Consider the following 11787-nt stretch of genomic DNA (forward strand, 5'->3'; position numbering starts at 1 on the left):
AAAACGTAAATGATTAAAAAAGATAAAAAAAGAGTGATATGTGGTACTTTCGAGGAATTGCGAAACAAAATGCAAATGTGTTTACGTTATTTAAAACTACAAAATAAACTGAAGCCTTAATAGGCTTGAATATTGTTATTGAATAGCAAACATGTATTTTTAATGAAGTCTCACTTAAAATATCTAAAATTAAAGCTGAATGGTCATCAAACAAGATATTTTACAATAAAAAAATTAGTGAAGATGTTATATACAGATATTGTGACCATAAAAAGGAATGGATTTGCGGACTTCTTGAAAAAGCATAAAGAATGCTACAAAGTTAAAGTAGTTACCTGGTTAAATGTTGCATGTATTACATCTAAGAGCATAAAATTATATTGTGCCTACTTGAGATCAGTTGTTTTACTTTTTCATTGATTTAATCCTGAAATAGAACATTGCAGTTGTCCTGTTCTGGTAAGTTGTGTACTTTCTCTTACTTTTTACTTTTTTGTTTTTTAAAACACAATAATGATAAAATACAAACTGCAATAAAAACTATAAAAGAAAAGATTTAGGTTCTATTTTACACAGAACAGTTAAAAAGTGTAACCATTTTTAAAATTTAGCACAGTCCTTTAAAAATAAATAAAGAGATGACATAATTGCTATAGCAGATCCAGAACTAAATTATTTTTAAAAAGATATATCGTTAATTGTTTAAAAATTGAAATAACATTTTTAAAAAATGACTGTTTAGCTGTAACGTGTTTATTTTGTACTAATGAAATTGAAATTTGAACGCAAATTATCTGTCTGTCAACATTTACATTGTAAATAGTCACAAAGAACTGCTATTTATCAGATTGTATTTGTTTTAATATCTCATTATTTGGTTTAATTATACTTCACATAGATAACACTAAAATTGAAAGCGTTGATATTTATATCAATAAACTCACAGAAGATTCAAATAATAATAATATTTGAGGAAAACTGCACTTTTAAAATTAATACCGAAAGTGTGACTAATATCATTCTAAATAACACTGAAAATACGGATGTACAAAGCACTTTTAACGGTTTAACAGGCATAACATATTTCCCATTAATAGAGAGCGTTTTGATACTGGTATTGTAAATATTGACCTTAATAACCGCATGGCTTCAAAACGCTGTGGTATTAATTACATAAATATAGAACAAAACACAAAATAGTGGCGTGATTACAGAAAACATAAAATTACAGCTAGTTGACTATCTAATTTACTTGGTGATTTTGGAGAACTTTTAAAGTTTTATATTTTATTGAAATGTTTTTGAAAATAAGACCAGACTTCTACAGCAGGCCTAGGCCATTTAGAAAATATTCAAAAAGGTAAACTATTTGAAAATATCTTTCTAAAGCTAAGGTTGAAAAATGATGATACTTTATTAGCCTAATCAACAATAAATACAGTTGTAGCCCTTTTAAAGATATGTGACCCTTATAGAAGAAGTTTATTAGACTAGAAAACTCAAAACTGTGTTGATTGTGTTAGGCCATGAATAACAAATAGAAAAATTTCATCCATGTTACTCAACCTGTAGCTGGTTCAATGCCAGCTACAGGTAAAGTGTGCAGGTGCAAAACTTTATGTTTTTTAATCATACCTGCTAAAGACCAGTACATCAAACATTTTTATTTTTAAACAAAATAATACCTTATTAGTCATTGTTGAAGAATCAGTAAACTCAAAACATGGTTGGAAGAAAATCAAAATCTAAAATTATCTTGAAATCAAGTTTTGCAATCTAACTTTTTTATGCTAAAAGTGAAGTTTGGTAATCTGCTTTTGTTATGTTAGAACCATTAAGAAAATTTATAAAAAACCTAAAGTTTGTTCCCATTTTAATTTTTTCGAGACAAAAGCAATTGAAACATTTTGAAAAATATATTTTTGAATTTTTATATATTAAGGGTTCTTTTTATAATTTTTATAACTATAATTTTCACTTTGCTGAATTTTTGTTTCAGCAAATCACTTTGTTTTTATGATTGATTCAAGTTTTATTTTAGCTAGTCAGTTTTTTTAAATCTTTTTTCATATTGTTTAACAGGAACAATAATGTCTGGCAAAATGTTTGTATTTTATCTCCCTTTTTATAAACTTGTTTTAAACAACTTTATTTAGGTTTTTTGTACTTTCTGATCTTGGTAAACAATAGTATTTTAAGTAGACTATTCAAATCTTTTGATTTAAAATTATAAAGCAAAACCAAAAACAGAAAAAGTGTAGTATTAAGTATTAGAATGTAGAACACTTTATTTTTATCAAACTGAGAAGCCACTATTTTCATTTTTTCCCTACGTAGTAAACAGAAGTGTGCGGACCGCGTAATATGATTTCGGCTAATATATATTAATTAATTGCCGCAAAAAAAAATTTAAAAAATCTTCAAACTTTTTGGGAAATATCAAAAAAAAACTTGCAATTTTGCAAAATCCGGAAATAATACCTTTTCAGATCGTTTAAAAGTTACGGTATTTAAAAATTTACGGTAAACAACAGCGTTTTATGGTTGATAAAAAATTATTTATTAAACTATTACGTAAACTAATTGTTATTAAATTCAAATAAATAAAAAATAAAAAAATATTAGGTGAATTCATAATATGTAAACAATAGTTGTACGCGGCTTATTATTGAATAAATAAAGTTATAATTTACTTACATCATGCTTTAATTTGGACTGGTAACTAATTAATAATTAGCCCAATAACTCAATAATACATTATGAGTTGTTTATATAATGTTTCTATGTGGAATTAAAACATTATTTATTTATAACATGTTTGAATTTCCAATATATTGAAAACTTTATTTTTTAATTAAATAATAAACTTATAATTTGATATCAACATAAGCTCAAAAAAGCTTAGAAAACCTACAAAGGCTTTAGTAGAAACAATATTTAGTAGAAAAGATTTAGTAGAAAACCCTATAATATACACTTGAGCGATACGTCAACTTACAAACAGCTCATTCAATATGGTTACAAGTTGGAGAAAGATATATTTTATGGGCAGAAAATTAACTCTTGATTTAAAAAGTCAGTTTTTTTAACCTTTGATAAAAGATAACCCATTGAAAAATAAAATTTACAAAACATTTTATGCAGTGTCCATATGCCTAGTATGAGTTGGTTAAAAAAGAGACTGGAATTGTTGTTTGATCTGTCTGCTTGTCAGTGTGATGTTCCAAATGTTAATGATTGTAAAGGTATATAAAATAAAGTATAAATAATTTTAAAACACTTCCTTTAAATGTTAAGTGATAAGATTTTTAAATGTTTAGTTAGAAATCCAGTACCCTATCCAAACCTCCCCGACTCCCCTCCCCACCATCATTACCTTCTAAGGTTTGCAAAAGCCTTTACAGTAGGCAAAAAAATAAATGGCACAAGCATTTTTAAGTTTTTTTTTTTAATTTATCCTTTTTTTATGTTTTTTTAAAACCGTAAAAAATCTAAATGAACATCAAAGAGTACTTCTATTATGAAGATTTCTATATGCATTTGTGCATGATTTTACCAAAGGATTTTTGTTTTAAAAACATTAAAAGTACACAGGTGTTGAATTGGAAGCAAAAGAATAAATGGCGCAAAAATTTTATTTAGTATTTTTTTGAATTTTTGTGGGGAAAAAAATTATATTTGGGTAAGTTTAAGTTTAAAATTATATTTACATATGTAACACATAAGATGCGTTTATATGTAAAATATAAAATATATTTGTAACACACAAGTTTTGATTAACTGAATAAAATTGATTAATTTATAGCAACATGCGCATTGTTAAACGACATTGGACGATTTTTCTAAGAAATTTTGTTGCGGATTTGGTAAATAGTGGCAAGACCTACAGAGAAGTTAATAAACAGACTGGATTCTCTTTTCGAACTGTCGGCAACGTTATAAAAAAGCATAATTTGAATGGGACTACAACTGATATATCAGGAAAAGGCCGTAAAGGAAAAACATCTGCTGCTATTGATAAAAACATTATTTTACAAGGGAAGAAAAACAGATTTTAAGCTGCTCAATAAATTGCAGATAAAGTTAAAAACGACCAAAAAATCATAACTTCAGCTCAAATTATCCAAAATAGAATTAGAGAGCAAAGATTTCATGGTAGAGTATGTCGCAAAAAACCCTATTTGACTTTAAGACATATGAAACAAAGATTATTATTTGCAAAAAAGTATGCGGACAAGGCTATCGAGTACTGGAAGAAAGTAATTTGGAATGATGAATCCAAATTTAACCTGATCTCTTCGGATGGACAGTAAAAAGTCTGGCGAAAACAAGGTGAGGCATACAAATTGAGTTGCATGAGAGGAGCAGTAAAACACGATGGTGGATATTTCATGGTGTGGCGATCAATAGCTTGGCGAGGAGCTGGAAAATTGACTTTCATTGAATCAACTATGAACGCTAGTTCGTATATAGACATTTTAAAGCAAAATTTGAAACCCTCTGCTCGTAAATTTAGATTTGGAAACAACGTCGTCTTTCAACAGGACAATGACTCAAAACATACTGCCATAGCAACAATTGCTAAAAAAATAATATCAATGTGATGGAATGTTCTACCCAGTCCTCCGATCTTAATCCGATTGACCCTTTGTGGTACATTCTAGAGCAGAAAATTGGAGATCGAGCTTACAGAAGGCAAAATTATCGAAAAGCAGCAATAGTCGAAGCGTGTGAGAAAATCTCTCAAGAAGAAACCAAATCTCTTGTGGAATTGATACCTCGACTCGGCAAACAGTTATTCTGGCAAAGGGCGGCCCTGCTAAATATTGATATACTTAATTTTTTGTCTAAATACTAATTTTTTTGTCTAATTTTGGAATTTTTTTTGCGAGAAAATATTTGATCAATATAAGTTTAGTTGATTTTTATACGTCATATAAACTTATACTTGACAATTTTTGAATAGGATGCTTCAATATAATGCTGTTTTCAAATAATTCCTGTAAAAACAAAAATCGGCAATTGTTATTTAAACATTTTATACAAATTTTTTCAAAAAAAAAAAGTTAGTTCCAATTTATTTTTTTGCTTACTGTACAACAAAATTTTTAAAAGATTTCTATATGCATTTGTGCATGATTTTACCAAAGGATTTTTGTTTTAAAAACATTAAAAGTACACAGGTGTTGAATTGGAAGCAAAAGAATAAATGGCACAAAAATTTTATTTAGTATTTTTTTGAATTTTTGTGGGGAAAAAAATTATATTTTATTTTTATAAAAATCTTTATGAAATAAATTAGACAAAAAAATCTTTATGAAATGAACTAATGAATTTTTGAAAATACAAGGCAATAAAGCACAAAAGTAATGGGGCGTCAAACTGTGTCAAATCGTCTTGTGTTAAATCACCAAAACATCATTTCACTTTTACTTTTATCCTTTTTACTTGTAATCACTATTACTTGTTTTCATTTTTATGGTCATAACATGTTCTTTTCAGCAGTTGTTCTATAAGCGTTATGTAAGCAATAGTTCGAGGCAATATATGTTCTGACGCTGGTGTGGATGATGCTTTGTTTTTAAAATAAGGATAGGTTGTTTGCTTCACCAGTCTGAGCTACCAATTCTCCATGTTGTATCCAAAGTAAATTGAAAACACAATAAACCTAAAAAGTATTCTTCAAAAAAAGTTTCTTTATAAAACAATACGATTTATCAAAAAACAGGATAACAGAGTTATATATAGATTCTTCAGTAAAATCTTGATGATGATAATTTAGTTTTTTTGAAAGACCATTTAGCATAAGTGTTTTTTTTCCAATTACTTATTTGATTACTTGCCACATTTTTTGAGTATCGTCTTTAAATTTTATTTTAATTGAGTAGCATAACTTCTTTGGAAGAAGTTATGCTACTATATTTTTTATAGCCTAATTCATTTTCATTAGTTCTTTTTTTCAGAAACATAAAATCGTTTTTTTTTTTGATGATTTTGTTATTCCTGGTGTAATCCAAGGGTTTATAGATATTTTAGTTTTAATAATTTTTGTTACCACCGGGAAAGCTTTATCGTAGTGTTTTTTAAATATCCGAAGAAAAATTTTATAAGCAGTATCTGTGGTTTGAATTTGTAAAATTTCGTCCAGTTTTCAGAAAATAGAGAATTTTTAAAAAGTTTCATAGAAATGTCATTATGTATTCAACTTGCAATTATTTTTTTTTTGAGGGGTGTGTTCGACAACTTTATGTGCAATTATAAATATTGGGAAATGATCCGCTATATCAGATATTATTATTCAATTTATTAATTTGTTTTTTATATATTCATTATTTATTATTTGATCAATTGAGGTTGCGCTGTTCCTAGTAATTCGTATTGGTTTATTTATTGTTGGAATGAACCCATTTTGAAATATGATGTTTATAAAAATTTTTACATTTTTATTTGTGTTGTTAGCAGGCGCATTTTTATTAAAATCCCCCATAAAAAAGACACGTTTGCCACATAAAATTTTGTTTTTAATTAAATTTTTAAAGTGTTTTTCAAAAAATTTGTTGTTGCCAAATGGCGGACTGTACACAACATATATACTGATGTTTTTAATGATTTTAACGGTTAACGGTTTAAAATTTAAAGTGTTGTGGATAAAAATAATTACTCATCCACCTATTATCTCAGAACTCCTGACTTGATGAATAACTTTATAGTTTTGTAGTTGAAAGTTTGAATCTTTTTCAACTTGATTATCTCGACACCAGGTCTCTGTGAGACAAATAATTTTAAAACTAATTTCAACACTATATAAAAAATCTTAAAATTTAACAAAATATATTTGAGAGCTCTTAATATTTAGATGTAAAATAGAGAACTCATTAATATCTATATCAGCAGAAAGATTAGAAATATCGGAATTATAACAAGAAGGGCATCTGTTGCTAACTATTTCATCAGTGTTTAAAATAATTAACATCTGAGTCTGAATGATTCTCTAAAAGTTTATTTTTATTTTGTCTGGAAAGCTTTGTTTCTTTATCTATTTTTATTTATCTGGAAAGCCTTATAATTCACGAAAATTAGGGTGGCTCATATAGAAAAAAAAATTTTATTAATAGAATAAATTGCAACGGTTTATATATAATTTATTGTACTTTTGATGATATAAGAAACTCAAATTTCATTAAAAAAAAAACTGTAAATAAATTATATTTAAGGCAACTTCCAACAATACCAGAGGTAAAAGGGGCAAATTTGAAAAAATTCAAAACAATGTTTCTTGATTAATTTTGGTTTAAACTCAATAACTTTTTAATTATAGCTTGATTACATTATTTTCATTTATATATACTATAAAAATGAAAAAATAATTAAAATATCAAAAACGGGACACAATACTTAAAAAAATCACAAATTTATACATAATAAAACACAGTTGTTGTGTTATAAAAATTGACAAAACTATTCTTAGTTGATCATTTTAGTACATCTGAAATCTTAATGATTAAGGAACATACACTAAAATTTTCAGCCAAAAAGCTTTTCTTAATCTCGAGATATCATGTTTTGAAGTTCAAAAAAAGAATAAAATTAAAAAGTTATGAAAACAATGACCAAAGTTTTCCGATAAATAGAAATTATTAGCGAAAAAATGAATCTGACCAATAAAAAAGTTTAAGTAAGGTAATATTAGTAAGTATTTTATGCAAAATGTTTATATTTTCTGAAAGAAATATAAGTTTGAGTCAAATGGTGTATTAAAAAAAAAAATTATTTTTAAATTCAGTATTTTTTCTATATGAGCCACCTTAATAAAAGTAAAAAACGATTATATACATAATTTCTAAACAAAGTTCCTTAGTACCATTTCTTTAAGAAAATATAAATAAATACTTGATTTAAAAGAGGAAAGGCTGTACTTGCTTTTTTTTTACAGAGGACCATTTTCAAAATTTTTTTTTTAATAAACCGACCTTACAGTTTTTAAACGCCAAGAACTAAGAAGTTATGTATTAATATTAAAAGACTCCCCATTCCATTAGATTCCTATTCCTTCTTTTAATCTATATTGAAATTTTCAAATAAATTTGATGTTTTGGTACTTATGAATTTTACTTTCAAAAAACCTCAAAGTTCTAGCGTTACTTAAAAAGACATACGAGAATAAAGTTCATGAAAATTACGTGTTTTGTCAAAAACGTGTTTTTGTCAAAACTACGTGTTCTTTGTCAAAAATCAAATGTTTTTCGTTGCGCTCTGGAGTCGCTATTATAGAAATTAGTCAGTCACTGACTTGTTTTTTGGCTTGAACTACAACCACTTAGAGAGCCTATATACTCAAAGACATACGTGTGATCGTTTTTTATTGGATGTTCGATTTTGATGGCTTTTGACGCCATGTTTTTGCCAAAAAACACTAACTGCGAGTGAACTTGCTACTAAATTTTTGTTAAATATTTGTAAAAGTTTTTGAAAACTGATGTGAATGTAATAAAAATGCATGAAAAAGAATGTGGTTTAATTACTGATGTCATGTCAATAGCTGAAAGTGGTAACTATGATACATATCAAGCTCATATTATGGAATTGTTAGATTTTCTTAATATTATCGCAGTGGCTACGGATACGTCTAGACATATTCCTAACAAAAAAAGTTAAAGTTACGTCCAAACTTTCGGACGTGGTAGGAAGGTTTAGACGTATTCCTAACAAAAAAAGTTAAAGATACGCCCAAACATTCGGGCGCTGTATATATATTTAGATGTATTCCTAACAGAAAAAAGTTAAAGATACGTCCAAACTTTCGGATGCGTTAGGAAGATTTAGACATATTACTTACAGAAAATGTTAAAGATACGTCCAAACAATCAAGCGCCGTAGAAATGTTTAGACCTATTCCTAGCAAAATAAAGATAAAGGTAATTCGAAACTTTTGGACATATAGAAAAATTTAGTTGAATTACTAAGAAATAAAAAATTAGAATTGGTTCAAACTTTCTGACCTGAAATTTAGCAATAAACCGTAGCGTAGTAGGCAACGATTGCGTAGAGGTTAAGCATTTGGACCCCGACGTCAAAGCCGTTCGATAAGGTTGGAAATGGAGAGCTAATCTATTAAATGCTATTCTATATGGGGCGGTGGTCTGTGAAAAGACCATTAGGAATAATAATGTTTACTTTTAGCGATGGATGGATATATACCGTATCCATATAATATATCCGAATACATCTAATTACCGAAGCCATAAAACAGATTCGGGTAATTCCGTGTCAAAACAACAACAAAAATTCAAAAATAAAACCTACTACTTCTAAATAACTTAATTTTTGCAACAAAGATACTAAACTACGCTAAAAAGAATTCCCCAAAGTTGTTTTAAACAAATCGGAATATTTTAGAAGTTATGCTAGTTTGAAATTCAAAACTTAGTAAAATTTTTACATATCACGATCCCCTAGCAACGTCCTTAAAAACAAGTAAATGTCAATACATACGCTGTTACCTTAATTATATTATTTCATAATTTGAAATTTACCAAAAATTATTAGATGCTAAACCATAAAATTATGCTAAGAAACAATAATTTTTTATATTTATTAATAAATCAATAAGAGTAAATCGGCGTTTTTGATAAAATTTAAAAGTAAACATGCTTACTTTAAGAAGAATTACACAAAGGTTATGATCTATAAATTTCCAAACTTCATATTTTTAAAGTATATATAAATATCTAAAAAAAAAAAAACTGAGTTGTTTTTTTGACTTACTAATCTAAAAAATTTAATTTTTATTTTTGATTGAAAGTATATTGAGATTGAGACAGAAGATTGATAGGTATTTATGTTTAGGCACAACCAGAAAGTAAGAGTTCTCACTTATGTGTAAAACTACAATATGTATATTTAATAAACTCAATTAAAAACATTTAAATATTAAAAGCAGGTATTTTCACTCAGAGCTAGTCAAAAAATAAGAGGTATTTTCACTTTGGTGTAAAACTGCAATATCCATGACATGCATGTACATAAATTAACTCAAATAACTTTAAATATCAAAACGCATTAAGTCTTTGAATTCCGTGTTTTTAAGAATTGACAATTCTTTATACAAATTAAAAAGACCAAAAATCTCAACAAAGGCCTCAGCGCAACTAAATTTTGCTCATCTGGAGCTAAATCTTGAAAAAAGGTTTATTCCAATGTGGTTTGTAAACGTTAACTTGTAACAATTTGATGTTAAAATCAATTTAACCAAACATTGTGATGTTCCAGCCATTATAAAAATATTCAACTTCAATATTTTATTTTTCTAAAACCAACATTAAATAAATAATTAAATTAATTTCTCACATGAGTATTCTAATCAAAACTCAAATGTTAGAACCAATTGGTCCATTTAACTAATCAAAGAAGAAATCAAAAATACTTTTTTATTTTAAACTTATTTAGTTTAATATAAAAATGAATTTCTGGTTTCTTGTTTTATTAAATAAATGGAGCAATTGGTTTTAACATTTGAGTATTAATAATAATAGTTATGTTAAATATTATTATTTTTTTGTGAGAAATTATTTTAGTTATAATTTTTATATGGAGATTTTGACCAAAACGGTAAATAAAAATGTAAAAATAAAATTACAAAAATAAAACAATAATAAAATATATAGGTGCATTAAAAAACAGTGAAATAATTTTTGCTTCTTACAGGTATTTATATATAAACTATTATTGTAAAGATTTAAAATGAATGGATCTATACCTTTCCTGCAATTAATCTTAAACTAGATATGTTTACAGAAAAATTATTGTTAAAAACTCGGTTTGCATTACAAAGTTTTTAATCAAATATAAGATCCAATAACTTTCAGTAATGATTTTTGATTTCTTTCTTCAAAAGTTTCTATACCTATTAAATTTTGTAAACGTATGGTTAATGTAACTGTGTATACTTTAACATTTTAGTGTTGCTATAGACGTTGCTAAGAGCGCGGAGAATAAAAAAATGTAAAAAATCTCAAACTTCAACGACCCATAACTCTTAAAACAATTAAATTGGCTCCAAACTATTTTTTATTATTCCTAACGATACTATTAACTGCATTTGGGCCAAAAATCAAGTATTTCTGATATAGTGGATTATTTCGACTTGCTATTTTGACATGGAATTACCCATTCCTGTCTTATAGTACTGTAACAGTCATGGGTAAAATGTAGAATTATAGAATACTGAAATGCGGAAATTAACAACAAGTAAAATGAGGGAATAAAGCATGGAAATTAGGATAGGTGCTGGAAGCTTCAGTACATAGATCGACTGATTTAGGGAAAACATGCAACGGAGTGCTGCTACATCGACTGAGTAGCAGTATTTCCAGAAAATAATACTTGTGTTATATATTTCTTTATTGACTTATTTATTTATTATAGAAAATTAGTTATAACGAATATAAATTTCTGAGGGGCTTCAATAATATTTTCTTTTGTCAAAGAAAACATAAAATTTCAGTTTAAAGCCGTCGTATTACTGTCAAATTGTCGATAAAATTTGTGAAAGTATTTTTAAATTTATTTAAAAAAAATCTTAGTGTATTGTCAGCTTATGTATACTATATTTCTAATATATTTTATCACTTTATGTAAATTAGATCGACTGCTAAGTTTTGCTACTATTACGAGGAAAGCTTGTTTAAAGAAATTACATTTTGACGTAGCAATAGGAGGTTCAACGAACCCGGCTCCCTGAAGCATATCATAATAATTTTTTAAGCATGCATTGACTTAGCAAAACTT

Source organism: Hydra vulgaris, chromosome 04 (assembly GCF_038396675.1).
Source record: "Hydra vulgaris chromosome 04, alternate assembly HydraT2T_AEP".
NCBI classification, from domain to species: Eukaryota; Metazoa; Cnidaria; class Hydrozoa; order Anthoathecata; family Hydridae; genus Hydra; species Hydra vulgaris.